General features: G+C 45.4%; 1 long non-coding RNA gene across 1 annotated transcript; it reads left to right on the forward strand.

Annotated features, from left to right (window-relative positions):
- Positions 1-10,545: 10,545 nt before the first annotated feature.
- LOC138108685 (uncharacterized) lies at positions 10,546-17,910 on the forward strand. Its single transcript, XR_011150053.1, has 3 exons — positions 10,546-10,652; positions 15,869-16,711; positions 17,825-17,910. It is a non-coding gene; the product is annotated as an uncharacterized lncRNA (long non-coding RNA).
- The last annotated feature ends 251 nt before the right edge of the window (positions 17,911-18,161 follow it).

The following is an 18,161-nucleotide window of genomic DNA, read 5'->3' on the forward strand; positions in this document are numbered from 1 at the left end:
TTATCTAGTCAACCCCAGCATATGTAAATTGGAATCTCTTTTTCCTTCATGAGACATTTACAATAGAAGTGCCAGGAAGAGGCAGCAAGTCCTTAACATTCATTCCTGCAGCACAGTGAAACTCTGACAGTGGACTGAGCTCTGTAGCTGCCACTGGTACAGGTTGTACTACAAGATCTTATTGGTCTTGTCTGTTTCCAAAGCTCCAGATCCCTGTGACCTGTGCTTAGACCCTTTCTTCACAGGCTCAGAGGAAAAATGGACTATCAGCATTGACCTCAAGATAATAATAAGATCTCTATTTCACCTCAAGACTCTGAGTATAATTGAATCCCATCCTTCAGCCAGCAACCTACGACAACCAGTTGGGTGTTTTACCTTGGTACATAAAGCTGAATGCATTCTGGGCTTTTTCCTGACTTCCTCAGAAGCCTCAGAGATGGGCTACACCTGGGGACAGTAAAGGACAGTCCAGTGTGTGAGAGAGCACAGAAAATCCTCCTTTGGTGATTTTCCAGTCAGACATGCTCACATGCCATGTTCAAGTGATTGCCATAATTCGTGTTGAGGATAAATTTCTGCTTGGGTGGGACAGAGCAGAATTCATGATGACTTTAATTTTCCTCTGTTCAAGTAACACAGTTCACCCACTTAGATTTGACTGGGTTTACCTGAACAGTTCTCAGACAGTGCAGAGGGTTTGGTGTTTAGTCTCTGCTGCTCTTTCCTGGGATGTAGGGAATAAACAAGGCCTCACTGGACCCTCTCAGCAGTGTTAACTTGCTCTCCAGGTCATCACACTTATGGGATTGTAGATCTCTCTTCAGAGATGAAATAAATACAGCCAGCTCTGGGAATCACAGACCATTCCAGTGTGGGTTGGAACTGACCTCTGGAGGTCTCTTGTCCAACTTCTTTCCTGAAGCAGGACTATTATCATGCTTAAGTAGGTTACCTGTGCCTCTGACTCTTCATGTTTTGGCAAACACTGAGGATGGAGAGCCCACCATCTCTCTGCACTGCTCTCTGAATAAAGAAATTTTGCTGACGTTCAATCTGAACATCTTGAGCTGCAGCTTGTGGCTGTTGCCCTTCCCTGTATCATCTTCTACTGCCAAAGAGGCTGGCTCCAGCTTTTTTGTAACTCTCTTTCATGGAGGTGTAGGTTGCTGTTATGTTGCCTTTCTTTCTTTTTGCTAGACTCAACAAGCTTCTTCATGTAGGCAAAGTACTCTGGACCTTGTCTTGGGAGCTCTTTGCTGAACTCTTCCCAGTTCCTCTGCTTTCCCTTTGAACTGGGAAAGGGGCAGAAAATTGAATGAAATATTCCAAGTGTGCCCTCACAGGTGTCAAGTCTACAGAGACCCTGACATCCCTTGGTCTGCTTAGTTACCTTTCCTAATGCAGGCCACTATGTGTAACCCTTTCAGTCAGTCACTTCTAAGAGCTCCAGCTGACTTAGTTGAAGGGAATGAAAAACCCTTGTTTTGTACAGTTGGTGCTCTTACTAGAAACTTTGTCTAGGTTGTGATAAATCCAGCATCAGGATGACTCAGGCTAGCAGTGCAGGGGGATCTGCATCTTGCACTTTAGCATTTATTGATTAGTTAGTTGAATACTGTCAGGATCTTTGTGTATGTGACTCATTCCTCATGAAGGAGTGATTTTTGTTAAAAAAGGATGCACCCCCACAATCATAAAATAAATGTGTGGTCTTAGGTTTGTGAACTTGCAGTGAGATTAATGGCTAGTGAAATAGCCCATCTGTTTTTAGAATCAAGCCACGGTGTCATGTTTGTCCTCACAGACAGTGAGCCCTATGGCTTGAGTGTCTGGCAGATAAATGATCATCTTTTCCTTCTAAAGGCTGGACATCAGTTCTTACTGCTTAATTTCATGGACTATACCCTGGTTTCCATGCATTGACATGAAAGGCAGCAGGGGAGCTGAGAACAGGGAAAATGAGAAGTAACTTAAAAGAGAATTACTGTACATACAAGCCTTGGCTTGTCTGTCTGAATTACCTATGTAAAATCCAGACATGGACAACACCCAAACAGCAAAGACGTCTGCCCAGAAGTTCTGAAATGACAGAAAAAGTTATTTTTTGTGGAGCAGGAATTGATTTCCTTTCTGTTTGTACATTCTGGGCCTGTTCTTCAGTTCACAACCTATTTTTCCCACAGCATAAGTGTGTCATTAACAAAGTAGAGCAACAGTTTGGTATTTTGCCTTTTTCAATTGCTCAGTCTGTGGTTGCCAAACATCATCAGCAGGTCATGGTTCCTTTGAAGAGATGGCACCAGAATGCACACAGATTTCCAGGAGAAGGTACAAGCCCTGGCACAAGGAGCACCACCACAGCCCCAAGCACTCCTGAATCAGGAATCCAGAGCTGCCCTCAGGATTTCTCAGAGTATTGGTCCTGCTGTCCTCCTCCCTTTGCTGTGGCCTTACTTCAGGGCTCTGAGTGCTCAGTTTTCTACTCACATCCCACCTGGTTTAAAATTGGGTTAATGAGACTTCAGCCTGGGTGAGTTGCTGTGAAGCTTAGTTCATTCATGTTTGTAAATAAAGGAAATAATCTCATCTCAAGAGAGAAGCAGGAGAATCAAATGATGCCAACAGTCTTCCTTCTCCCTAGGCCAAGCAGTCCCTTTTACCTATACTTTTACAATCTATATTACGTGTACAGAATCTGCAGAAAATATGGAGGGTTTCCTTCTGGCTGAAGGGCCACTCTGGTAAGTTGTACCAGCTGAGCCACCCTTTTGGTGTCCTTGGATGGCTCCCAGTCCACTGGGGCCATGTGGGCACTCTGCAGGCAGGAGCCATGCCTCATGCACAGCAAGAAAGTGCAGAGGAGCTTGGACGTATTTGAGCACACTCAGGTGATGCTGCAAACTATCCCAAGGACCAGGGACCCTGGGATCCCCAAAACCTGCAGAGAGCTATGCCCCTTGGAGCAAGACAAAAAGCTTGGACCAGATCCTGCTGTGGGTTCCTACCAGGGTTCTCATGCACCAGGCATATGCATGGGCAAAGAAGCATATGGTGACTTTTCATCCCCTTGGAGCTGCCTGGACTCCAGGCCACTGTGGAAGCAGAAATGGTCCTTAGAAATCCCCTGCAGTCTTTGCCAGCTTCCCAAAGGGTCCTCTCTCTCAAGGTCCCCTAGCATCAAGCTTTCCTGCTCCTCCTGTCCCAAGGGCTGTGCTGCCAACCTATCCAGCAAACCCCTGCCTGTTTTTCCACTCTCATTTACTTTACTTTGTGCTGAAAGTAGCATTCCTCAGATTTACAATGCAAAATACCCCTCAGACAGCACCAAAGTACTTTATTCAGGAGTCCTGAATATGGGCAAAGGACAGGGATTGGGGGATTTGGAATAGCCATTGGCACATGTGGGGATAATGAGGAGGGTGTTGCACAGCTGTGGGCTGAAACCTCAGCTTAATATTGACTTCCTTAAAATCACAGAATCATTTAGGTAGGAAAAGACCTCAAAGATTGAGTCCATCTGTTAACCCAGCATGGCCAAGCCACCACTAAACCATGTCCCTAAGTACCCCATCTACACTTGTTAAAAATCCCTCCAGGGATGGTGATTCCACCACATCCCTGGGCAACCTGTTTCAATGCTTGATAACCCTTTCAGTGAAGAAATATTTCCTCATATCTGACTAAAACTTTGCTAGAGCAACTTGAGGCCATCTCCTATCATCCTGTCACTTGTTACTTGAAAGAAGAGACTCACATCTCATTACAGCTCCTCTCAGGTGGTTGTAGAGAACAATAAGATCTCCCCTAAGCTCAAACAAGTTCCCATGTCTGCTGTCCCCAAGGCAGGTGAGAGGGTCCTGGGAGCCGAGGGGCAGGGAGGTGACATCGAAGCGACATCGGGGCTGGCAGGTGTCAATGGCAGTCCGGTGATGAAGAGCTCGGCAGCATCAGCCTCTCCCTCCCCTGCGCTGGGCAGGACAAAGAGCTGGGACCGATGAATGGGGTCTGCCGTGCCCAGGGAGTTGTTTCACTGTGCTGCCATGGACACTGCATGCAGCCCCTGCCCACCCACAGCCAGCTTCCTCCACTGACATCACAGAAAACCTCCTTTTGGGGCAGAAGAGTCAGATCAAACAGCTCTGGTCATAGTCAGACAGATGCCAGCTCTGGAGCAAGGGAGAGGGCAGTCCTGTGGCTGGAAGTGAAAGGATAAAAGGGAACAAGTCCTGCCCTCTGCAGTAGTGGCCTCCTGGTTGCTGTGTCCATCTGTCCCTGTGTCTGTACCCCAGGCACGCACGATAGAGCACCCACCAGAGCCACCTGCTGAACAGCATTGGGGACACTTCTCTTGGGCTGCAGCAACGGCCCTGGGACAGGGGATTCTCTCAAGGGCCATGGCTTTTTTTGCTTGAAGCAGTAGAAAGGAAGGCAGATTTCAGGCTGAAATCGGGATGAGTCCTTGTGAAGTCAGGCAAATTCATGAAAACTAAATTATTCATGGCTGTATTCAAAAACATATCCATCCCCCTGCCATTTTGGAAATCCAGACGAAATGCTTTTGTGCTGGAGTTGGATACCCCCAGAGGTACTTTTGTAGTGCATTTTAAAAACCTGGCTCTTTGTCTTGTCTTGAGATCAAAGCTGGTTGGGAAGCAGGAGCCGCCTCCTGGAGCAGGCAGGACCTTGCCCAGCTGAGCTCAGGGCTTGCTGGAAACCCACAGAGTAAAACTCAAGGCTCAAGTTATGTAACTGAGCACAAAGTGAATCTGACTCTTTCATTATGCAAGGTGAGTGCAAACAGATAAACACAGGGGATAATGGTGAAGGGTTAATTGCATATATTTCTTCTGCAGATGGAGTTTTGGTGGAAGAAAGTTACCATTTATTGAAGATGTGTTGGTTCCTAACACAAAGAAGCTGTAGCTGGGGGTTAGGACCTGCATTTTGCTGTACACATGCAGAAGCCCTGTCAAATATTAAACCATTTGCCAGAGACTATCTCAGCACAGCTGTGCCATGCAATGCCTGAACTGTGCAGAAGAAACACATTCATGTTTTCAGTAGATGCAGTTTACACCCAATTACTGGAGCCCCAATTACTGTGCAGTTCAATGGGCTTTGCAAACTGTGACCCATGGAAATGCTTTGTGGGACAGTGCTCCTTCCAGGATTGTTTTCTCGCAAGAGATGGGACTGGCAAACAAATTCAGTTTTCCTTTTCCAGCATTTCCTCAGGTAGGACAGCAGGGGAGCACATTCCTCATGGGGCAGAAGAAAAACAGAGCTATCAGTCCACCAGCTGGGCTTGTCCACAAGGATGTATCTCCTTCCCTTGCATCCCCCTGTAGGGAATACTTGGATGCATGCTCATGACATGTCAGCAGGCACAGAGATGTTTTCTATGGCTTTAAGCAGAAATGGAGATACCTATCCCATATCATAAATCTTGCATATCAAAGAATACATGTAAAGCACTATACCTGCTCTAGTTTGTAAGAGGTTATAGAAAATAAAGTTCAGAATGGCAAAAACTTTGGCTGATGGCTCTGACAATGTCCCAGGCAGATGTAGTCAGTCACGAAGGGCATCAGCAATAGCTAATTAATCCCTAAAAGCACTTTGAATATTAGCAGGTTGCTTCAACCATTGTCTCTTTGTTACAACTTGGAGCAGCAAACTCTCCAGGGTTATTTTAGGTTGTATTATCTGGCTTTTTTCAAACCAATGTCCTGGGACCCATGTTGCCCCTGAGATATTGACCATCCTTTCCGGGGGAGGATCCACACTGTCCAGGACACTAGCTTAGCATTTTGTGGGGATGGCTTTGGCTTAGACTTGCTGGGGGGTGTAGGGGAGGAACAGGCTCAACTATTACTGTCTCTGCCCTGCTCTGTGGGGTCCCATGTGCCCCCACAGACGCACGGGTGGGTTCCGTGTTACAGTCGGTAGCAAAGAGCCAAGAAGGGCATTTGTGTGCGTTCTGCCAGGAGCATTTATTGCTGCTACACTGTCGAAGGCTGCAGAAGCAAATGGGGACAGATTAACATAACAGAACAAGCATCCTGGGAGAAGCCTTTCTGGTCACCCTAGCATGAAGTGGTTCTTGTGGTACTAGGGACTTGTCTTACTGAAAACTCTCTCTCCCTTGTATGTGTGTTCACCGGCCACCACACTCAACCACCAGTAAAGCAAGAAAATCAAACCTGATATAAAACCTGCATCATTAATCACACAACCTGAAAATCAGTCCTGCTCTGCTGCAGCAGTGCTATATTGGGGTCAGACGTGGCCAAACTGCCCCTCACTTCCTGCTGAGGTTCTCCAAAAGCCCAATGCAAGACACACAGGTCTCTCTGAATTTCTTCCCCCAAGTGAATTTCAGCCCCATGTCACATCCCAGACTCTAGTCTATGAAAACCCAGCCAGATCCAGCTCCTGTCTCTCACAGGCTGGGTGGGTCACAAGGAGCTTTCAAACAGTCTGATGCATCTCCAGAGAAGACAGAAAACAAATGGGATCCAGATGTGTCCTCCAGCACAAGGCCCTTCTTTTGGAAGGAATTTCCCCAGATCTTTCCCCAGATTTTGCTGTTGGGGTTTCTTTCATAACATACAGTTGTCTGGCTTCCCTCCAGCTCCCAGTCATCAGCACCGGCTTCCCGGTGGTGAAGGCATCATCAAAATTTTGCCCACTCCTTTCCATTGCCACAGTCTGCTGCCTGTCCATCCCCTACACCCAGGGAGTGGAGCACCCTAAGCTGTCCTGAACACCCCACTATAGAAAGCCAACCACATCCAGGGCTGCATCCAAAGCTGCATGGACAGCAGGCCAAAGGAGGGGATTCTGCCCCTCTGCTCTGCTCTGGTGAGATCCCACCCACAGTCCTGTATCCAGCTCTGGGGTCTCCAGCACAGGAAGGACATCAACCTGTTGCAGTGAGGCCAGAAGAGGTCACAAAAATAATCAGAGGGCTCAAACACCTCTCCAGGCTGAGAGAGTTGGGGTTGTTCAGCCTGGAGAAGAGAAGGTTCCAGGGAGACCTTATAGCAACCTCCAGTACCTAAAGAGTACTGGAAGATGGGGACAGACTTTTTAGTAGGGGCTCATTGCAGTGGGACAAGGGGCAATGGTTTCAAACTGAAAGAGGATCAATTCAGCTATAAGGAAGGAAGTTTTTACAATAAGGATGTTAAGAAACACTGGTACAGGTTGCCCAGAGAGGTGGTAGGTGCCCTATCCCTGGAAACATTAAAGGTTAGGTTGAACAGCAACAGTTGCTCCGAGCAACCTGATCTAGTTGGAAGGTGTCCCTGCTCATGGCAGGGGGGCTGGACTAGATGGCTTTTGAAGGTTCCTTCCAGCCCAAAGTACTCTGATTCTGATTCTTCCGTGGGAGTCCACAGCACACAGCCTGCATTTTGTGAAGAACACAGGGTACTGAGTCCTGCTGTATTGACCTGAAACAAAGCTTAAAGCTCACAGAGAGCAGATAGTGGAGCCAAGAACTGAGCCTGGGCTCCTTGCAGCCTCCCTGCACCAGAAATGATGATGAAACATTTATTGATTGCAATGAAGCATTGCTGCACTGAGAGAGCTAAGTCAGGAGTCCATATGGCTCAGTGTTTCAAATCCTTTGCCTTGATATTTTTCCGGCTACAAAAATGTATGTATTTTTTCTTGCAGGCAGACATTTGGCAGCAGAGTTAAGTGAACTCTAAGGGCTGTTATAATTTAGACCCATCTTTGGGAGCCCAGTGACGCATGAGAAAGAGCTCTGTCTTTACAAACTCCTAAAAGCACATATGACTACTGCATACTGCTTTTCCATTGAGACTTACAGACAACTTCCAGCAGGATCACAGGTTAGGTTGTGGGCAGCCTAACATCAGTGCTGTGTCATCTTGTCTGTTTATGTGGTGAATTCTGATTTTCATAATTAATGCAGTAGAGAAATTCAACAGAGAATTCACTTGGAGGAAGGAAATATGTCTGGGACTCTGAGGTTGAGGAATTTAAAACAAACTCTCTTTCAATAAAAGCAACCCATTAAGAGCCTCTTGATTATGTATTTGAATATTTCAATTTAAAATTCTAGTTTAAAAAAGTAAATAAAATATGTTTCAGTTCTGCAAATTAAATTTATCCTCAGTTAAAGTCCATTGAGAGATACCCCCAGGGTGAATTTTCCCTACATCTCATTTCTGCCCTGGGGTGTTTTCATAGCAGTCTGAGTCATCCAAAGCTCCCAAGCTGAATTAATTTCTGAATCTCATAGCTGATATCCCCCAGACAAAGCTACGTCTGTGATTCAGAAAAGCGCTGATTAATACGGAGCGAGAGGAAGTCGGGCACTGCCGTTTGCCCCTGCCCATCTCCCCAGCTGCTGGGCCCAGCCTGGCTTTCTGCAGGTCCCACACGATGCTGGCACTGGGCGAACGCAGAGCCCGGGCAGATGGGATGGGGAAGCCACGTGCGTTGGTGTGAGGGTCCTGCCCCGTCCCTTCCCCATCCCAGCAGCTGGGCAGCAGCTGCACTTTGAGCACATCTCCAGAGGCAGCAGCCAGGACTTCTGCAATGCCCCTGTGAGCCTGGCCAGCGCTCCCTTTGCTCATGCTACAGATTGTCATCAGATCCATCCTTTCCTGGAGTTCAGCTCCAGCCTCTCCAGCCTGTCCTGGCCCTGCACAGAAGGTCCTCCCACAGCTTGTTGCTCCTGTCTGCTGGAGCAGCACTGAGCTGGGTTAGGAGGAGGAGGAGCAGAGACCCTTCCTTGCAGGGCAGGTGGGGCACTCACACCAGAGCCTCATAGTGACAGTCCATAACCAGCAAGCTCTGCCATAGGATTTCTCCATCCTCTGTTGATGAGACGCTGAGGAGCTGCACGCACCAGCAGTGATGCCTCAGGCATCTGGAATTTTCAGCATTTTTGACTCCTCTGTTTTTCCTGTGAACATTCAGCCAGTTTTGGGCACTAGGCAGAGGCACTGCCCCAGACATGGAGCAGAAATAGCGATGGAAACATGGCAAAGCCCTCCATGAGCTCTGCACTCCCAGTCCCCAGATCCTCCTATACCTTCACCTGAGCTTGGTTCAAATGCAGTGAGAGGTGCAAACCCAGCTGTGCCAGGGCTCTGCAGCCACTGAGAGGGTCCGTGGCTGGGCCCTCAGGCGGGGTGGTTCTCCTGCTGCAGTTTGGTAGATGGGCAGATGGTGCCATCAGGACGATTAACAGTACCAAAGCCAGTTTGCCAAGAGCCTATTGATTTTCCAGAAGGGTAACAAATCTTCTCCTCATGTACCAACACTGAAACTGAAGTAATCTGCTTACAGCAGGAGGGAAGTCAGCTTTCAGCATGATTTAGGGAGGGCTGGGTTGCATCCAGACACACACCAATATGATCTTTCCTGAGTGCTGTTGCACATCACCTTAATAATTAATTAGAGATAAATAACATTTATGTTTAACACTAATTTGTAGCTAAGGCAGCAGACTGAGTGCCAAGACCAGATCCTGCACTGGGTGGATGGTTTCCCAATGAGTCAAAGTGAGTAAGGATTGCCCCTGGGCTCTTTCTTTCCCCAGGGGTCTTGGTGGATGACCACGTAGGGAAGCCACTGTGGGGCTGGCACTGCATTAATGTCTTTTCTTGACAGATTGAGAATCTGGGGAGATCTCTGGTTAACAGAGTTTATTGGACATGATGATTTGCCATGGTCTTCAAGCAATTAGGTTGTGGCCAGACAGAAGCAAGGGATGTCACAAAACATTGTCACCAGCAGGATCACCTCCCTCTCCTCTGGGGTGGTACAGCCCCTGATGTTTGGCACTGTATGAACACATAACAAAAAGATAGCACTGAGTTTGCAAACTCATCTCTTGATCCATATGGCAATCATCATAATAGTGTGTCGAAAAAGACTGATAGGTATTACCACGACGCTTTTCTATATCTGTCTAATTATAATGGGAATCCAACTGTCTGGGTTGTAGTGGAAGAAAATAACAAACTTATTTTTGTGATGTTGGATCCTGCTCATTCCCTATCTCTCACCCTTCCCTCTGTGGTTCCTGCATGAGGCTGAAGTGTTGGTTTAGTGAGGGGGACCACGGTGATGCTCTGACAACCATGGCAGAGGCTGACCAAGTCCTGTGGGTTTTGATCTCCAGTTGTTGGGAAAGAAGCCAGTGTGCTCTTTCCGACAAGACTTGGATGAAGACTAGAAAAAGTCTGAGCTGCCTCCCTCGTATTTTCAGAGCATCATCATCTGTTGGCAATTTACTACTGATGCAGTGTGTATCAGGTTTACAGCAGGTCACTGGAAATGTACCTGGGCCCATTCATCGTTTTTAAAAGCAAAGCAATGCTTAAGTGCAACATTAATTTAAATTTACCTTCCTGCAGAAAATTGGTGGACAGGGAGCCTTCCAAAAGATGCATTTTTATTATCTCTCTCTTCTACCTTTGGCCATTGATAAATATTTATTTAGGCTTTAACCTGCCAAAGGCTTTAAGCACAGCTACATTTCACTTCCCTCCAGGGTAAGCGTTGGCAGGCAGCTGTCCATGATGGGCAGAGCCTGAGCCAGACCCAAAAGTGCCTTCCCATGGTGGCTGGGGAGTGTGACTAAAGCCTGGCCACAGGAAAAGGTGGGTCAGAGGTGGGGGGGGAGAACCCCAGAAACCCCCAGTAGGGAACATGAGCCCCAGTGCAGCCCCTCCCAGGGCTGTCCTGGGGATCCTCAGCCTGGGGCTAAAGGGAAAAAAGGCTCTACGGACTGAGAGGGGTAAGGGGTACAGGACACAGTATGGGACACAGAGGAGAAGCACCTTGGGATTGCATAAGACTTACTATGGGATGTTTAGAGGAGGAACAAACCACAGGGAAAGGGAGGGATCCTGGTGGTTTGGGAAGGAATAAGGGTGGGAAAACACAATGATAAGGGGATAAAAGGGGCCAGTGGCATGTCAAGCGTTGGTGGCTGCTTTGTCTGTCTGTCCATGCCCTGCACCCAGTCAGAAGGGCCTGTCTTCTCATTGAACTCCACTTTGGAGGCTTTTCATGGGTGAGGGACTCTCTACTCTGTGTACACATGTGTGTTGGGGGTGAATCACTGGTGAATGTCAAGCTGGACTAACTGGTCAGTAGGATAAAAGACTTTAGGAGACAGATATCAAAGCAACCATAAGCCTGGTCTGGATGCTGGAGGCACCAGAGATCTGTATGTTGGCTCTACTGGAGGGAACAGGGGGTCCTGGGCAGCCACTGGGGTTATTGTGGAGTCTGGAAGTCAGCTGAGAGACCCGATTGTGTGTGTCTGTGCAAGAGCCAACTGGAGATGAGAGGATTCAGGGACCAGCTACTGTGTAGGCTTGAGTGTCTCAGGATAGTGGCTAGAGGGATCCACATTGTATAGATGTCCATACAAATATATACATATGTATAAAATATATATCAACATATTTTTTAAAAAATAGATATTCTATTAATGGGCTTCCATCATGATCTGCCAGAGAGCAGAACAGGATGAGGCCCTTGGAGCTGATTATGTTGTGTGTGTGTTGAGTTCCTGTGGAACTGCAGCTGCAGCCAGGGACCTGCAGCAGCCTTGCCTCTACTGGGCCACTGGATTGGTCAGCCTGTGATAGTGACCTGTGCACTTGGGCCTGCAGTTGGGTTGGAGCCAAGGATAGCCTCTGCCAAAACTATCCAACTGCCTGAGCAAAAGGATTAAAAGACAGAAAATGGTCATTTTAATGCCTTTAAGCTTACAAACTCCCTTTCAGTCAAAGCTGGATGATGACAGGCAGCTAAATCCCCCATTCCCAGCACCCAGGCATATCCACCTTGCAACACTGCTCGGCTCAGCCACACCTGAGCTGACAAAGTTGTGGCATTGAACTGCTCAGAAACCAGTCATGGGTGCGATTCATGAACTGGATGTTTCTCTACCAATCTGTCCCCTCAACAGGTACAGCCTGAGGGGTGTGCTGAGACAAGTCCCCTCCAAAAGCTGTGTCACCCTGACACAGGAGGTAGCTGGCATAAAGCACGTGTTGGGCAATTGAGCAGATAGAAATGTGAACACATCAACAGTGCAGAGATACCTTCAGTGATGGGCAAGTCCACTAGCAGAGATGAAGCTTTCAAGGCCTTAGGGACACATAAAGTTTATTTTTGGCAAATAACTTGCAGTCTTTCTTCCTTTTCACATGCTACTCAGAGTTGCTGTGGAGGAAAGCCATGATCCAGCCCTGTATCTCCATCAAACTATAATAACAAATTACAGGCTCTTATATCACTCCGACACTCTCTGAGTGATTGCAGAGGTACAAAATGATGAATTATTTAAAACAGATGCAGTACATTTCACAAAATGAATTTAAGTGGCAAGACATTATGAAGAAAACTGAGACAAAAGCCTAGGAGAATCTATTTTCATAAAATGTAACATGCTTCCTGTCTGAAGATAATTTTGAGTAAACAGATGAATTAGTAGGTAGACTGATAGATTGTCCACTAGGAAGATATATTTACATAAGAAACTAATACAAAATGGAGAATGGTCTTGCTAAGGAAGACATATTACCCTCTCTCCACTGCATCTGCAAAGCAGGTAATGAAAGGGAAAGAACACATGGGGCTTTGTTCAGTTCCAATCGCTCCTCCTTCCAAAGCCCTGTACTGGGTGCTGTGCAGGGAGGTTTTTCCTAAAGCACTGCTGATACATCACTTCGTAGATATTCCTACATCTCTGTACAGAACACATTCTAGATTGTCACTGCTTTTGTGGCTTATCATGGTCTGTAGAGCTCTATGGGGGGAAGTCAGGTCCCTTATCAAGTGGGATCTGCAGGAGGTGTTTCAAGACATGAGTGTCCAAGAGCTTGTCTTAAGCATGCAGGTTACTACAACACTATTTCATTGAATACATAACCTATCTTTGCAATGAAAATGGAAAATTGCTCTCACGTACTGCCCTCTTATTGCTATGTACTGACTTTATTTATTTATTCTTATTTCTACTGAATACATCAATATCATTTATATGCATATTTGCTTTGCTGAAATCCCAAATTGTACTGTGCATCATCATATTCACCTAATTTAGTATGAATTCCCCTGCTGTTTCAATTAGACAACTGTGGTGATGGGGAGCAAATAGTGTATTTAATCTTAGAAATGGCCATGTTGAATGATGTATGAACTTCATTTAATTTCCATCTTCTGTTCCATAGTACTTCTTTCCTTTGTTTTTTATTTTCCTTAATAAATACTCTTGTTTAATATTTAAATACACAAAAGTTAAAAAAAAAAAAAAGTAATAAAACAGTTTCCTCTCCCTCTTCTCCTCTCCCTTCCAACACTGGCAGCATGACTTATACTTAGAGGAGAGCCCTTTGGCTCAAGCCTTGCCTGGGTATTGAGTGCTGGCAGTTTGCTTCTGTACGGATTCATCACTATTGATTTTTGTTCCAAGTTTAAGATACAGGCATGTATCACTTTCCAAGTATTGGTCTCCTACAGACTCTCTAACTCTTCAATGGCTAATGTCTGAGCTCTTCCATGGCTAATGTCTGAGCTCTTCACATGAGTGAGTACAATACCCATGCCAGCAGGCCTGCAGGTGGGAGCCCAATATCACCTGGCAGGTGTACCTGCACTGGAGGCTGCAGAGGATCCTGGGGACACATTCCTAAGTGGGAAAGTTGAACGAGCACCCTTGAGCTCCGTGCTGCCATGGGGTATTGCTTCCTTCCAGCTGCTTCGCAGTGCAGATGTGCACAGCCTCCTCTGTACAGCCACACAGACGTAGCTTGAGGTGGAATAGAGAAGCAACCCCCGATAAAGATGCCTTAGGATGATACACTGACTGCTGGGATATATTCCCTTCTTTCTAGATTGCACAACAACGCTAAAATACAGAACAGGAAACTATCCAGTCTGTATTTCTCACGGGACACAGATGCCCTAAAATACAGACTCTAGCCAAATGGATCTCTTAGCCTCATAGTAAAGAGCTTTTGAAAAAGTGCTCTGACCCAGATACAGAGGGAGATCATTGATTTTTTGATAGAAGTGGCAAAAAGTGTCTTTATACAGGTTTAGCAAAAGATGATGAGAAACCTCCCCAGAGTTTCTCTTTTCCAGTTGCAGAGGAGTATCCAGTGGAAACAGATTGCCAACTTTCTATTTCCCATAAAATAAACAACCAAAAAGTTAATGTTAAGAAACAGAAACTAAGGTCAGTGTAACAACAGTTTAATTCAGATACATGTACAGTGAATACTGGGAATGAAACCAGTTACCCCTATCTTGAACAAAACACCCTTCTGGAGGAAAGCACTTATTTATTTAGACTGAAAACAGACACCAGCCAATATGCTGCCCAGTGTCCTACTAAGCATCAGGTAGTGTGAGGTCTGATTCACCCAAGTGGTCTGAACTTTCCAAGCAGGGGGAGCAGTAAGTGCTTAGAATCTTTGCAAAACTGCCTCTTTCCAGTTCAGTGCTCCACATCAGAGGCACCCGAGACACCTGTGCTCTTTAACTTATCTGCAGACTAATCCTCCCCACCCACACATCCACATACAAAATGGAAATAACAATTTAAACCTATTTACATAAGTACAGCTCTTTGAAAGGCGCTAATGATGCTACTACCTGAATCAGGAGAGCACTTATGCACAGCACACATGCCCAAGTTGCATGGGGGGAAGAGTTTTAAAGTTTGGGTACAATATCAGGTTGCATCGAGGGGATTATTATAGACAGATGGGAGAGGAAACTGAGGTTAAGAATGACCCAGGTGACAAAAAGGAAAGAGCATGGAAAACAAGAAAAAGAAAGCTCCAAGAAGTAGATGATTCACAGTTACTTTAGCCAGCAGTTTAAGCTTCTCAGTTTGAAAATGGAAATAACACCTACTTAGCACCAGAGATGGGCTGGTAATTCATGTTGAAAAGTGCCCAGAGATTCTTGGAAGAAAGGTGCTTTTGAAAATGTCATCCTTGAAGCATTTGTAGTTATGGCACAGTGTGACTGTGGATTTCAAAACTGCTACCAAAAAGTGATGTAGAAGGAAAGCAGCAACCCATCCAATACTGAATACTTGGCCAGGCCCAATATTTCTACCCATGATATCATCAATAGACAAATACTGGTGGGAAGAGTGGGTAAGAAAAAAATCTTATGTGTGCATTTTGCTAGGTCTCTCACCTGGAAAAGCTCCTTTGCAAAGTGTACAGCTCCAGGTGCATAATCAGTTTAGAAATTTGTCTTTATTTTCATTTTGTTTCCCGCGAGAAACTTTACCAGGCTGCCAGAGTGAGGACACCAGCACCGAGGAAGTCAGCAAAACAAAGTAACAGAATTCCATGTTCTCCTAGTTCATGACAGTTATGCTCAGTTAGTGCTGGACTTTTACTTCAGGATCAGAAGGGGTTTACCTTAAAATATTTCTCTGTCCATTTCTGTGTTTCAGCATGAGCCTTCAAACCCTGCAGTCACATTACTTGCCTGCTTCCAGCCTTGTGCCTTTAATCTCAGTCCATAACGCAGTTCTTTGGGCTGCCAGGACTCAGTGCTTCTCAGAAGAGAGGGGTGGAGAGTTGCACCCAAAGTCTTTCCTTTTTAGTCTACCTCTGTGCCTCTCTGAGATGTTCTGCTTAAGTTGACAGTGTGTCTCAGTCTCTTTCCAGATTGTTAATGACTTGCAAAGTCAACAGTATGGTAGCTGGCATTCCCTCTTCTTCATGTCTTCTGCCGGCAAGTGCTACAGAAAGACACAAAAATTTAACATACATTCAGATCACAAGAACACAGAAGTGTAGAAATTGAAGTCTAGTCTTTTTTTTGACTTTAGGGTAGGAATTCAATCATGAACTGGACCATCCTACTCCAGATCCAGGCTGATTTATCCCAGTTTATTCACCTGTGCCTGAAGAAGAGGTGGAGATAGCACTGCCTCCATTGTACTCTATGCTACACATTGCATTCCTGATGCATATACTGAACCAAGATCGGGCCAGCTCTACAAATGAATCCTAGAGAAAACCAGACCTGCTCTGCCAGTCAGAAACCCGCTGCTATTAGCACAGCAGACTACTGGATACCTGTGTGGTGACACCCTTCCCTAAGGACACCCTTCAAGGAAGGGTATGGAAGGGAGTGCGTACCAGGAAACTTCGTCAGCACAGCTGTTTGCCACTAAGTCTTGCTACCAGGAACCTGGGATTAGATTCACTAAAACACGTTCTCGTGCTTGTGCCACTACTGTTGGTTTACGTTGCTGTCCTAGTCTGTGTGTATTTCCCTTGACCAAAAAACCTCCATGGAGAATGGTAGCTTGGTCATTTCCATTTCTCAAGACTGGTTCCACATGTCAAACCTAGACTTGTTCTCTTCAGCCTGTGTTGGAGATGGAGAAGGAAATAAATCCAACTACTCAAGTGTGATGCTTTGCAGATAAGGGATGTTTTCCTCCTATAACATAAAAGCAGCTTTTATAGCACAAAAACAACAGCAACAAAGGTATCTGCTTACCTTTCCACAGGATGAAACCCAACCACAAAATAATGTTCACTTCTCACAAAATTTGGCAGTGCCTGTTGTGTTTCTTTCTCCTCCTTTCCTCATGTAATGCACATTGGTTAATGATCTCCAGGCCTCTATCATCACCTTCTTTTGTCTTGGCAGAACAGCCCAGGTAAGCATATGCCCCAATGCTGGCAGCCCAAGCTTTTTCTTCTGTAGTGTTAATTGTCTCATTGCCTGGAGTAGTTTCTTGGCAGCCACTGGAATAATAGGTACTGTGAGGCAGAACGCTTTGATTTCTGGAACCCAAAAATCAAGGATGTTTTGCTGCAAGCCAGTCCTGTCCATGAATAAGCACATTAAAATAACACCAGTAGATGTCTACATCCTTGTGGAACACTGAGCAGAGACCTCGGTAACCGACTGCATTCTTCCCTGACACATCCAAGAGAATGAGTTTAATTTCTTTCCCATCTACCTCTGTGTCAGTAGTGTCAGCATTGGCTCATAGGACCTGGGAAGGTGTTCATGACACAGAGCAAAGATGACACATATTTTACCAGAGGGGTGATCTCCAACTACAGCTAACTTTCTCCTAAAAGCAGCCTTTCCTTGAAAATCAAGATGAAGTACAAAATGACATATTCCAAAGATGGGATTTTTTTAAAGCTTTTGTGAAGGGTAGAAGGAGGAGAGGAGAGAAATTCCATTAGTTTGGAATTTCCCTTATCTCCTTTTTTCTCTCCATACTCCTGTCTTACCTTTCTTTCCTATTTTTTTCCCCCTTTTAGTTTCTTTGGTATTAGAATCTTCTGAAATTGTGACTACCTTGTTCCTGCCTAATATTATAAATCAAAAAATTAAGGTGTAAGCCAAATCTGGATGTAACCAAGACTCCTGCAGCACCCTATATTTCTGTTTTATCATCTCAGATATTGTTTGTCCATAACAGATTTAATTTTTTTAAGTTGAATTACTTAATTTCGTGAGTGACATGGAATGTAAAACACTGTAGTGAACAACTTTCCAAATCAGTTTTATTGACATTTTTCCTGCCATGATCTGTTAGTGGAATTCTACAATGGCAACAGCTCTTCTGTGTGCACCCATGCTGCTTTTGCCCATAGCTCAGTTATCACGTGGGAATTAAGAAAGTGTTCTCAGTCTTCATAGAATTATGGTTAATTTATAAGAAACAGAAGTTTGTTAGACTCACAGGATAGTAATTTCCACCATCAACCGCCTTCTCTTAGATCAGTTTCTTCTAATATTGTTGTTTCCTCAGCTTCCTCAGGTGACAGGTTCCCCTGCAGAGAGAACTGACCACCACACTTCAAAGACCATAATGAAGACCACAGTAATTAAAGCAATAGGTTAATGTATCTTAATATAGCCAAGCAATCTACATGGAGAACCATATGACATCATTGTTTTTTAAAGAAGTCTACTTTACTGGCAGTAAAGTGGAAATTACACAAATCATTAACAAATCACAACATGTTTACTTCAGAAGTTTCCTTGTTCCTATTGCGAAAGACTCATCCTGTGTGAGCACTTTGGAACTGAGTGTGCCAAACTCCGTCGTGGAACGTGGGCTGACAGTGCTGGAGTGTGAAACAGGA

The sequence above is a fragment of the Aphelocoma coerulescens genome, chromosome 3 (genome assembly GCF_041296385.1).
Source record: "Aphelocoma coerulescens isolate FSJ_1873_10779 chromosome 3, UR_Acoe_1.0, whole genome shotgun sequence".
Lineage (NCBI taxonomy): Eukaryota > Metazoa > Chordata > Aves > Passeriformes > Corvidae > Aphelocoma > Aphelocoma coerulescens.